This window comes from Sprattus sprattus (assembly GCF_963457725.1).
Source record: "Sprattus sprattus genome assembly, chromosome: 19".
NCBI classification, from domain to species: Eukaryota; Metazoa; Chordata; class Actinopteri; order Clupeiformes; family Clupeidae; genus Sprattus; species Sprattus sprattus.
In genome coordinates, this window is record NC_137917.1 from 24810225 (window position 1) to 24822724 (window position 12500).

Sequence of the window (12500 nt, forward strand, 5' to 3'; positions counted from 1 at the left end):
AGCATCCCCAGATATCAACTCCCATAAGCACGAGAGACGAACGGTAGTCCCGTACTGTTATGAACGCGCTTCAGGCAGATCAAAGAGTCTGCGGCTGTCCGACGACTGACACTCGGAGCTTTGAGACTGCCGCACCGCCCGCCCGCCCGCCCGCATCGCCGCCCGATCTAAGCGCAATGAAGTGTGGAGCCGGAGGTTCCGTCTGCGCCACAAAGAGCTAAGAGTGCTTTGGCTTAACCCTTCAACCGACACAGAACAAGTTGAGACCTTTCCTTGTCTATACAAGAACAACCCGCCACAGTTTTCTACTGCACAGCAAAACTACTATTTTGGGATATGTTTAGTTTCGTCCTCTCTTCGGTAGATAAAAAAAAAACCATTACATTACATAAACGAGTCCCCGTTATATCTCCTGCCGTAGCCTACTTGACACCTGTTATTTTCATCATACTACAGCTTAATCGCTGCAGCGACGGAGCACAAGCTGTCAACCAAATACGGGCTAAAATTATAGCCCATGCACTTTCCAAAAACCTGATTACAAAACTACAATAATTCATACGGGCTCCGTTCTGACCTCAAAAACATGTCTGAAAAGAAAGCACGAAGTCACAAACACAATCTCCTTGCCAGTCAAAGAGGGTTGAAGTGGGCAACACAAGACTAGTGAACAGTCTGAACTTTCTTTGAAACGCAGATTCGGGAGGTTAAAAAGCGGCTTACCTTGCAGTCCCAAAAGCAGCAAGGTGCACAGCAACGACGTGCGTCCCGATAAAAGCGTCCCGTCCATAGTTCTTCTAACTTTGTAGATTTCTCTCGATTTCTCTGCAATGTTGTTTACAGGTCTTTCTTCAATTCTGATGAAAACCCGCCGTTTCAGTTGCACAAAGCCCGGTAGAGTCTTCCTCACCTTCTGTCTCTGCTTTCTGCCTTACTCACTAGAACATTCACCCTGTCTCTCTCGCTCTCTCTCTCTCTCTCTCTCTCTCCCAGTCTCTCAGCGAGAAATCTGATGCGGGTGGCAGTGTCTTGGTTGATATATTTGCACAAAAGGTGACCCCCGCCCCCTACTACCCTCGCTCTCTCCCTCTCGTTGCTTGAGAAGAGTTGCTTGACTAATCTCATATGCCCCAGACTGGTTAGAGGACTTTAAAATATTGGGAAACTTCAAAGCTTCCGGTAATAAAAAAAAAAATAAAAATAATTTAATATTATTTTGTATCCATCCAGTTTATTAGTCAAGCTAAACTGATAGAGCGTCCCTGGAAGCTTTGAGTATAACAGACAACGATTTTTATCTATGTTTGTTGTTTTTTGTGACTAAGATAAATCTGTTGCCTATACTTGTATAGCCTAACCGTTGCCTGCACTTACATATTTATTATGTTACTGACAGACAAAACAAGATATGAAAAATATAAAGCTGTTATTACACTCCATTAACACAATTTGCACATATTTCTGTGACAATGCCATGGGCTATATTCCATGCGGCGGTAGCTATCCAAAACCCCACAGACTTGATCCCTCTTTAAATTGTAAGTTGTGTTTGCTTGGACAAATCTTCAGAACAAGAAGGGGGGGACACTGAGTTCCCTTGTGTCAGCCTGCCTTGTGACAGCCCAGTCTGCTCTGCTCCACTCTGCCCCGTGTGGTCGTTAAGCAGTACTGCAGCAGTGGTGTCAATGGATGGGACTGATGGTAATGACGTCCCTGGGACCAGTTGCTCTCTCAAAAGACCCATTCCTGAGATAGCTGGAGCAAAACAGCTGTCAGACACAGACACTGAGCCACAGAGGGAGTTTATAACAGGGAGGAACATGGAAAGAGAGAAGGGAGAGGGAGAGAGAGGCAAACACACACACACACACACACACACACACACACACACACATACTGTGATCCGGCAGCAGTGATCAGAGATGGGGAGGGGAGGACCCAGCCTCACACACACACACACACACACACACACACACACACACACACACACACACACACACACACACTGTGATCCGTCAGCAGTGATCAGAGATGGGGAGGGGAGGACACAGCCTTCTGAAGCGACCCTCTGTGTTCCTCGTGAGGGAGAGCCTGTCTGCCAAAGGCTTATGGCTGGAGCGTGATGCATCCATTACCCTGTGAAGCTATTCCTGGAGCATGACTGCATGAGGACACAGCAGCACTGCTGAACACCAAGGATGCTCTCTTGCCACCATGTGCATCAATGGCACTGGAGAGATCTGACACATTAGACACACACACACACACACACACACACACTGTACAAGATAGGGAGAGTCACTGGGACTTCAGGGGCGTACTGATGACGTCGCCTGAGCGAGCGAGCGAGCGCGTCTCAGCCCTGCGTGTGCGTGTGTGTATGTGTGTGTGTGTGTGTGTGTGTGTGTGTGTGTGTGGGTGTGTGTGTGTGTGTGTGTGTGTGTGTGTGTGTTTGTTTGAGAGAGAGTGTGTGTGTGTGTGTGTGTGTGTGTGCGTGGGTGTGTGTGTGTGTGTGTTTGTTTGAGAGAGAGAGAGTGTGTGTGTGTGTGTGTGTGTGTGTGTGTGGGTGGGTGTGTGTGTGTGTGTGTGTGTGTGTGTGTGTGTTTGTTTGAGAGAGAGAGTGTGTGTGTGTGTGTGTGTGTGTGTGTGTGTAAGGGGTTGCCTCATGTTCAGTGCTGCAGGGCTGAGACTAGTGACAGTCTGAAGGATCAATACTTAATCAATACTAAATATTCTCCAAATCGTGCTGACTAGTTTTTCGGGAAATACAAATGGCGTGAATCACAGCTTGCCATAATGGAATAATAAAATCACTACACATGATACTATCGAGTAAAATGAGCATGGTATTCTAATGATGTTTAATTCATTGCCTTATGCATTTATTATATTACCACAACAGTGTAATGTATATTATTCAGTTGAAAACTTGCTCTTTTATTTTCTAGAACCAGGGGTGCATTGGGACTGAAATCATCCCTGGTCTTTTCCGCTGGGTAGGCGAGGGTTGATTACATACAGTATGTACAGTATATACTACAGTCAGTGTGTGTGTGTGTGTGTGTGTGTGTGTGTGTGTGTGTGTGTGTGTGTGTGTGTGTGTGTGTGTGTGTGTGTGTGTGTGTGTGTGTGTGTGTGTGTGTGTGTGTGTGTGAGTGTGTGTGTGTGTGTGTGTGTGTGTGTGTGTGTCTGTCTGTGTGTGTCTCTGTGTGTGTGTGTGTGTGTGTTGATTACATATGTACAGCATATACTTATACTACAGTCAGTTATGGTTGCACAACAAATGTGCAGAATTTGTCCAAAAATGTCCAGAAATTGTAATAGCTACTTCTTTTAATAATTTAATAGAAAATAAAACAGCACAAATCTTACAATCTTACACAAATATTACATTTTTACCAACTCGTAATTACTGAAAACAAATCAAAATATGTCCTCAAATAAATACAATGATGATGTCCTCAAATGAAAACGTAACATTGCCTACATACGGTATGAACTTATGTATAATACAAAGATGCAAATTTTTCACATGAAGAAGCCAAATAACATAAGCAAATATGTATTTTCTTTCAACAGGACACAATATAATCACATCAAATACACACAGCTTGTGTTTGTTTTTGTTGTGTATTTGGTGATTAGCCAGCCAAAAATTCAAAGAAAAAAATTGCCATGATGGACATTGATGTCTTCATGCATGTATGCAGTTTCATTCATTACCATATAATTACGGGCCTCTTGTGCCAATCATTTTCACCAAATCCAATCTTGATTTTCTCCCTCTGTGAAGGCAACTGAGTACCGCTTGTAAAGGAAGGGTAGGCAATTTATTTCAGAAGCTTTTTTTTGTTGCATTTTTTTTTAAATCCTCTTAACATCCCAATAGCAATGTAAAAATGTAATGTTCTGACTACAAAAAGAAGTCATCTGTGGCAGCTGCAGGGCTGTAAAAAGCCTGTCCAATCAAGTTATTCGTCATGGATGCTTACTACCAGTGGTGGTGTGGTCCCTGGAAAAGTGGGTATACTCTTAATGTTTTTAAGCAGCCAATACAGCACAGAATAAACGCCCTGTTTTGAGAAGTGGGTATACGCAATGCTGACTGAAAAATAAGTGGGTATACTCCGTATACCTGCGTATACCCTGGACTACACCACTGCTTACTGCCCACTTACCTACTCACACTCTGCCCTTGCACTCATTGCGTGTGACTGGAGTCTTCCACAAGGCTAGGCAGACATATTGCTATAAAAGCTAGATAGCTAGTGACACAAGAATGGCAGAGAAAGTCCAGCCAACATTTCTAGCTCGACCAATACCTACAGCTTGAACTGCTAGACCGTGGAAGAAAAGAAAGAGAAGCACAAGGAATGTGTACCAAAATGCAGAGACATTATAAGGCATTATAAGACATTATTAGAGTGAGTGGAGACAAATAACTGACAGGAATGTGAATGGGGGAAATAGATGGGAAACTGTATCGCTAAACATGGCGATATGTTAATAAGTCTGTATTGCCTTTGAACTAGATGTTTTACAAATGTGGCGATGTAGTTGAGTTGTGTGCTTTTGTAGTTGTGTGAGAATGAGAAATGAGGTAGTTGGATATGGTTAGCATTCACTCCACTCTTCTTACTAGCGCTGAATGCTCTCTATGGTTAGCATTCACTCCACTCTTCTCACTAGCGCTGAATGCTCTCTATGGTTAGCATTCACTCCACTCTTCTCACTAGCGCTGAATGCTCTCTATGGTTAGCATTCACTCCACTCTTCTCACTAGCGCTGAATGCTCTCTATGGTTAGCATTCGCTCCACTCTTCTCACTAGCACTGAATGCTCTCTCTCGTGGACTTGTGCACCAGCAATAGGCTAGGCAGGCAATGCATGTTTATGTGATTTGGAGGAATGGCTTTGGAGGGGTCTGAAGGAAGGAGCTTGGATTTTTTTCAGTTGTATACTCTCAAAAATCTACCTTGCTGTTTCAGGTTTCTTCAAACTCATCTACACTACCTTTAAGATCAGAAGCATTGAAAGAGTAGGCCTCAGCACATGCCCTGTGAGCCATGCTCCACTCATGTGGTTCTAAGTGCTGGTGAACATGTCTCCAGTCCGCCATGCATCTTATGAGGGGAGAGCTGTCTGTTGAAGTCCCCAGTCCGCCATGCCACTTATGAGGGGAGAGCTGTCTGTTGAAGTCCCCAGTCCGCCATGCCACTTATGAGGGGAAAGCTGTCTGTTGTGTCTGTCTGAAGTGCTGAATGCCATGCAAGACAGACCAATGCAATGAGTGATGTTATTGGCAGTTGGTCAGCCATCTTTAATTTGTGCCATCCTAACACGAGAAGACTTTCTGTATTTCAGCGTTATTTTGTTAAGGATGGTACACAAAAACCAACCTTTCATAGTTGGGATGAATAATTAATAATGAGCTAATAATCGATTGGTGCCTCAGTCTCTTCCCCTCCTGCCTGCATCTCATGTTCTTTCTCCTCATCTGTCTCATATCCTCTCTTTTGTCCACTCTCCTCTTGTCTGCTCTGTTCTACTCTCTCCACTTCTTGCTCCTCTTCTCTCTCATGGCCCCTCTCCGCTCCACGCTCTTTTCCTTTCTTGTGCCTCCAACGCCTCCCTCCCCTTCTCCTTCCTCTCATCTCAACGAGCTCTCTCTCTACTCTCTGTCCTTCCTCTCATCTCACGCTCTCTCTCTCTCTACTCTCTGTCCTTCCTCTCATCTAACGAGCTCTCTCTCTAGTCTCGGCTCTCCTCCACTCTGAACACAATGGGGCCATGCCTCAACATAAAAAGTAGTCCCAAAAGCATTAGGGCGAGCATTATAGATGTACTACACTAGCATAATATGGGCAGACTACAGTGGACAACATTTATGTGCAGAACCACATAGCCTGTATATTATTATTATTGTTGTTTTCATATTCACATAAATGAAAGTGATCAAGAAAAGCCAGTTTAATAGGCCATTTTGAGATTTTGAGATTTTAAGAACATTGCATTGTTTTTTATTTATTCATTTAGTTTTTTTAAAAAAAGGCACCCTTGTCCTCGCTGGCAATTATACAGTAATTTATTTGTGAACTGTGGTTCTACTGTGAACTGTGAACTTGTATTCAAAGGTTTTTGCAATGGAAAGTAGCATACCGGTATATCTATTCCAGGACATATTTAGATATATATATATATAGTAACATGTAGCCTATCAATGGGGTCATTTTGTAACTTAACAACATCATTTAACGTCTGCCCCTCGAAAATAGCATTTCTGGCCACTTAAAGTTGTTAATGCCCCAACAGTATGTTGATTCTTTTACATTTGGAAGCTTGTGCCTCCATAGCCTCCTTCCTTTGTTCTCTCATGTCTTACAGCCCCTCCTTTACTATTTGACATTCTCATGCCCATGGCATTCGTTGGCCATGCCACTGCTGCATGCTACTTTTACATTTCGTCATTTAGCAGACACTTTTATCCAAAGCGACTTACAAGGATGTATACACATTTCTTACATTTTACACTGATGGCACACTGCACATCAGGAGCAATTAGGGGGTTCAGTGTCTTGCTCAAGGAAGCTTTGACAGGGAATCAAACTAGCAACCTTCTGATTACTAAACAACATCTCTACCTCCTGAACCACTGTCTATAATGTTAACCTGTGTTAACTGACTTGTTTGTGATTGACCTGTGAGGTGAGACCAGTCCCAGAACATACACGCATCATGCTGTCGTGCGTATCCCGTGCGTATCCCATGCGCATCTCATGCGGATCCCATGCGGATCCCATGCGGATCCCATGCGATGACAGATCAAATCGTTATAGATTTTTCTTGACGGCCCATGGCCCATCAATGCAACGGCCCACCCGGGGTTTGTCCTGGTCTGACAGATGGCCAGTACAACATAACTCAAGTAACTAATAATGTTTCATATGGCTTTGAGAGCAACTGGGTCATTTTTTCCCCCCCTCAGCCATTATCTTGCCTCCTGTAAGTGACTGCTACATGACAGGCTGTTCTTTGAAAGGAGGAGCGTTTAAAATGATGAGAGAAGAGAAAGGGGTGACATGAGAGGTATCTGTACAGTCGGGTTTCCGTGTGATGTGAACATGCAGCCCCAGGGAGAGATATGCATAAAACAGAGAGACGGAATGACTGGAGCGAGTATGTGTGTGTGTGTGTGTGTGTGTGTGTGTGTGTGTGTGTGTGTGTGTGTGTGTGTGTGTGTGTGTGTGTGTGTGTGTGTGTGTGTGTGTGTGTGTGAGAGAGAGAGAGAGAGAGAGAGAGAGAGAGAGAGAGAGAGAGAGAGAGAGAGAGTGTGTGTGAGAGCGATAGAGAAGCCTTAAAATATGGAGACTAAAAGCAAAAGTAGCTTCTCCATTGTTACTGGGCTGTTACATTTCAGGTGAGAGCAGTGAATGTGGTTTTTCAGTCACACATTTTCTTCTGAAAAGGGACTCATTTCAGCCCATTTCCCCTCATCCACCTCCATCAGCAGCAGCATCATCACAGGCATTCCTGTAATTATTATGATATTTCCCCTACCCCTACCCCCACCCCTACCCCAACGCCACCCCCACCCTCCCCTCTCTGCTGGGTCCTGGCACAGGCTAATGGAAAATCCCTCCAGTCCCTTCCAGACAAAGAGATCCAAAATTACTTGTGTTTGTATTTTTTTTTCCTTTTGCATCAAAAACATACCTCTTAAAATATGTCAATTAACATCTTTTCAATTGCTTTTGACATACCCAGGTAGAGGGAAGGGGGTTAGGGTATGGGCCCAATGTTTAGAGCAAAATGGTAAATTGCAACGTAAATGGACAATGGGAGAAAAGGATGGTGTTGTGGTGTTTAAAAATAATTACGTGTATGTAATTTGTGTTAGCGTTCCAGAAAATCTAAAACATTTAAAGCCACATTACATGAGAATTGGTGCTTTTTGCTACTAAGCTCCCCCTAAAGTTGCAAATTGTAGCTCACTTTTTATACCACTGGTTTTAATACAAATCGTGCTTCGAGACCGATGTACACAAGTATTTGTTGACAAGCTGAAGGATATGGGACTGGCAAAGACAACGGCAGAAGCCAAAAAAGGCAGTAGACTGACAAGGTAGAGTAATATCACAAGATTTTAGACAAATATGACTCAGACTCTGAATCAGAGATGAATGGTACGGTACAATAAACAAAGAATTTAAAAAGAATGAGACATTTTAACGTCTTCCTTGTTTTTTTTGTCTCCTCTGCCATGATGCCCATACAGTGAATACTGGCTTCTTTTTTATAGCTGTTATTTTACGGTACAATGTTTGCATAATGTTACTGTAAACCATTCATCACATCTTTGGTACATGGCAACTGGAACAGCATGAGGTCAGCGTCAGAGAGTGATCTATTCACTCTGAGACTCACAGCTGGGAATAGTGATGACAGCCTTCCAGGCTTTTCCCTCCCCAAAAAATGCTTTGCATAATGGCGCCCACAGTGCCAACCGGGCACGTGGGCGGGCACTCTGACATTTCCCCCAGCGCCATGCTTGTGCCAACCTAGGATAGAGTCACACAATAGGGGCCCTGTGATTGGCTCCTGCCCACAGCAGTTCACCAGCCTGCGGTGATGAACCAAAGGAATGAGGCTGGCCAAGGGGCTCGGAATCCTGACCAACCATTCTATGCCCAGGTCAAAGGTCGTCGTGGCAACTGCTGTGGGGTTTAAGAAGCCATTTCACATGGTGATTAGGGAATAAAGGTTTAGGGCAATTTGAGAGTGGTTCACTTGAAGAACCAGAGAGGCACAAGACAAAACAAATATGAGAAACCTTTGATGGCATAGAACCGCAGGCTTGTGTGCATCACGTAGCCAATTTGGAAGGTGGAAAGTTTTTGTTTTCTGTCTCCGAAGAGGGTCGGCAGTTTAAAGTTGGAGATTGAAAAGTGTAATACCGGAAACATAAACTTGTGCGCTCCACTCAAGGTGAGATGCTCTTGGCTGAAATCCAGGCAGGCCGCCTACCAACTCAAACTTCAAAACATGCAAATATGTGTCCTTTCTTCAGACGAAGAATGATTCATTAAAAAGCAGAACAAGGCCGTACAGGACAGAGAGAAAAAAACAAAAGAAAGAAGTATTCTATGAAAGAAAAAAGAACACAAAAGAAAGGAAAAAATAAAGGAGAAAAGAACGAGAAATAATAAAAGTATTCTGCCTTCCGCTCTTTCGACTTCCCTGAGGCTGTGAGAAGCATAAATCACATCAGGACTGATAATATTCCAGCCCAGAGATGAATAACTGCCGCTGATTGAGCAGTCTCGCCTGCTGCTGCAACTCTTTTAAAGGGCTAATGAATTAACCATTCTGCACAGTGGGCCGTCATGTGCCTGAGCAGAAGAAAAAAAAGCATGTCTGAAAGCCACACAAAAAAAACACCTAAAAGCAACTTAACCAAAGCTTAGCAAGAAAGGCACAGTAAAAAAACATTCAGAGGTGGTATTCACATGTATTCTCCTTAAACCTTCACAGTGGAAAATGTGTTTTTACTGTTAACATTTTGTCTTTGTTTTTTCTATTGTTTTGGTTTTTGACTGCCAGGTGCACGGTAGCCGGTTGCTATGTTATCTCCAGTTGCTCACATGAGTGGGGGTGTGATGTAAGATAAGAATGTGTCTGTGTACATTCCGTGCCTAACGTGTGTGTGTCTGCCGCACAGTCATCCTTGGCTGTTTGTCCACCTGTGTATCTCTATACTGTGTGTGTGTGTGTGTATGTGTGTGTGTGCGTGTGTGTGTGTGTGTGTGTGTGTGTGTGTGTGTGTGTGCGTGTGTGCGTGTGTGTGTGTGTGTGTGTGTGTGTGTGTGTGTGTGCGTGTGTGTGTGTGTGTGTGTGTACGTGTCCGTAGTGCTGGCCCCATCTGCGGGTGCAGCAAGTTCTGTTGTCCTCCATATCTCCATTGAAGTGACCTCCCCCGAGAGGGGCCCCGTCCCTGGAGGTGCGCAGTCAGACGTGCCCCGTCCCACCCCCCCTCATCCACCCCCCAATCTTCTGCTCCTTATTGATCTCCCGACCACAGGGCCTAATCCCCAGCCTTCTTCTCCCTGTCACTGTGTGACCCCCCCCTTCCCACTAACTCGTTCCTTCCCCCTATTTCACTACCCCCTCATTTTGTCTTCCCTCTCCTCCTTTTCTTCCTTGGCCTCTGTCATTCCCTTCTTTCTTTGTGTATTTATGTGTAATTAATTGATTATATGTATAGTGCATCTTCCATGTGGGCCTTGAGCCTGTGATAAAGTTTATTATTATCCTCTTTTTCTTCCTTGGCCTCTGTCATTCCCTTCTTTCTTATCCTCTTTTCCTTCCTTAGCCTCTGTCATTCCCTTCTTTCTTATCCTCTTTTTCTTCCTTTGCCTCTGTCATTCCCTTCTTTCTTATTACCTTTCTTTCATGCCTCGAAACCTTCTCCCTCTTTTCCTCCTCTCAGTTTCCCCAGTTGGCTTGCATTTATCTGTCCTTTTCAGTGTATATCCTGCTCTATCCTTCTCTCTCTTTTTCTGCTATTACTCATAATAGGAGTAATCATAGTATTATCCGTAGCTACAGTGACTCTGCATTCAGGGATGAGGGGCCATGCCACATGCACACAGTGGCTGTTTACTGGCATCAGCTGATGTGTATTTGTGTGTGTGTTTGTGCGTTTGTGTGTGTGTGTGTGTGTTTGTCTTTGTGTGTGTGTGTGTGTGTGTGTGTGTGTGTGTGTGTGTGTGTATGTGTGACTGTGTGTGTCTGTGTGTGACTGTGTGTGTCCGGTGTGTGTGTGTGTGTTTGTGTGTGTGTGTGTGTGTGTGTCCGGTGTGTGTGTGTGTGTGTGTGTATACCTGTGTTTATGTGATTGCTTGAAAGGGATGACAGACAGTAGCTGTGAGGGTGCTGGCCACCCGACTCTGGAGCTGAGGCTTCTGGGACGGCACAGAGTATAACACACACACACACACACACACACACACACACACACACACACACACACACACACACACACATACACACACACACAGCTTCTGGGACGGCACAGAGTAAGGGTAATTGAGGCTTCTCTCAGAGATGATTTAGAACAGACACAGGCTGCCAAGAGGAGGAAACAGAAAGCCAGACGGAAGAGACAGAGAACGAGAGAGAGAGAGAGAGAGAGAGAGAGAGAGAGAGAGAGAGAGAGAGAGAGAGAGAGAGAGAGGGAGAGAGGGAGAACGAGGGAGAGAGAGAGAGAGAGAGAGAGAGAGAGAGAGAGGGAGAGAGGGAGAACGAGGGAGAGAGAGAGAGAGAGAGAGAGAGAGAGAGAGAGAGAGAGAGACAGAAAATAATTCAAGACTGCATGGTGCGGTCGTTAATCAGTCTCGCTGAGACGCAGCGTCGGAAAGGCCCACGTAGTTCCAGCTTTTAATCAACCAATCAGCTGAATCATGTGCCATAATGAATTAAAGACGCGCATCAAACGCATCCTCCATAGTCTTTAGCTGAGAGCCGTTCAAATCGTCTCATAAAACGAGTCGAGCGTGAATGCCTTTCGACTGTGAAAGGCTAAAGAGCTTTAAATTAGCTAAGGGATATGAGAGCAAATCAATAGGGCCTTATAGTAATCGATGCGAGGCAGATGGGTATGTCTCGCGCACACACACACACACACACACACACACACACACACACACACACACACACACACAGAGCTCTGGGTGCAATACGAGCGTCTGCATTGATGTCCTCTGTGTTAGCCCGTATCCTGTTAGCACGTGTCCTCAGGGCTAGGCTGGCCTGTGGAATGCCTGTTTATCTTTTGATCAGCTACACCCAAGTCCTGTGGACAAGTCTCTGTGTGTCTCGTCAGGCTTTCACAAGTGATCCTTTTCAGGGGGACCAAGTAGTCTATGACTCACACTCACGTTTTCCGCTCTTTACACAGAGGCTCGCTGATGTCATCAGCGGTGGCCCGACTTTATTAGTGTCATGGCAGCACATCAGCGTTTCCTGTCAGGAGGGCTCGTGCTGAAGAACTCAACGGGTTTCCTGCCGTGGTCAGCATCTTCGATGACTAGGCACTGCGTCGCTCTTCCGAGCGGACCTCAAGAGAATGAGTCATATTGTGCTGTACCGGGAAAAGAGGGAAAGAGAGAAACAGTGAAAGAGAGAGAGAGAGAGAGAGAGAGAGAAAGGAACGAAGAACAATTGATCTGTCTGAGGGTGAACGCACTGGAAAAATGCACTCCAATAAAAAAATGCACTTCAATCCAAGTGGTTTCTGATTGGGTAGCCTTGAGAGGGGGCATCCCACCCCACTTTCCCTGCCATCCTTCTCTTTTCTCCCTCCCCCCGGCACTCCATCCCCTCTTCCCTCCTCTTGCTCTTCTTTTCTTCTGTTTTTCTTTCCAACCCCTCCTCCTGTCTGTCGGTACCACTCCCCCCCCCCCCACTCCTTCACCCCCGCGCCCCTCTTCATCTGCATGCAA

The 12500-nt window shown here is 45.0% G+C and overlaps 1 protein-coding gene across 1 annotated transcript in view; it reads left to right on the plus strand.

Annotated features, from left to right (window-relative positions):
• Nucleotides 1-12500, plus strand: part of cadm4 (cell adhesion molecule 4) — a gene marked incomplete at both ends in the record, with an annotated part of 46002 nt that overhangs the window by 33175 nt on the left and 327 nt on the right. The gene's annotated exons all lie outside the window — the stretch shown is intronic.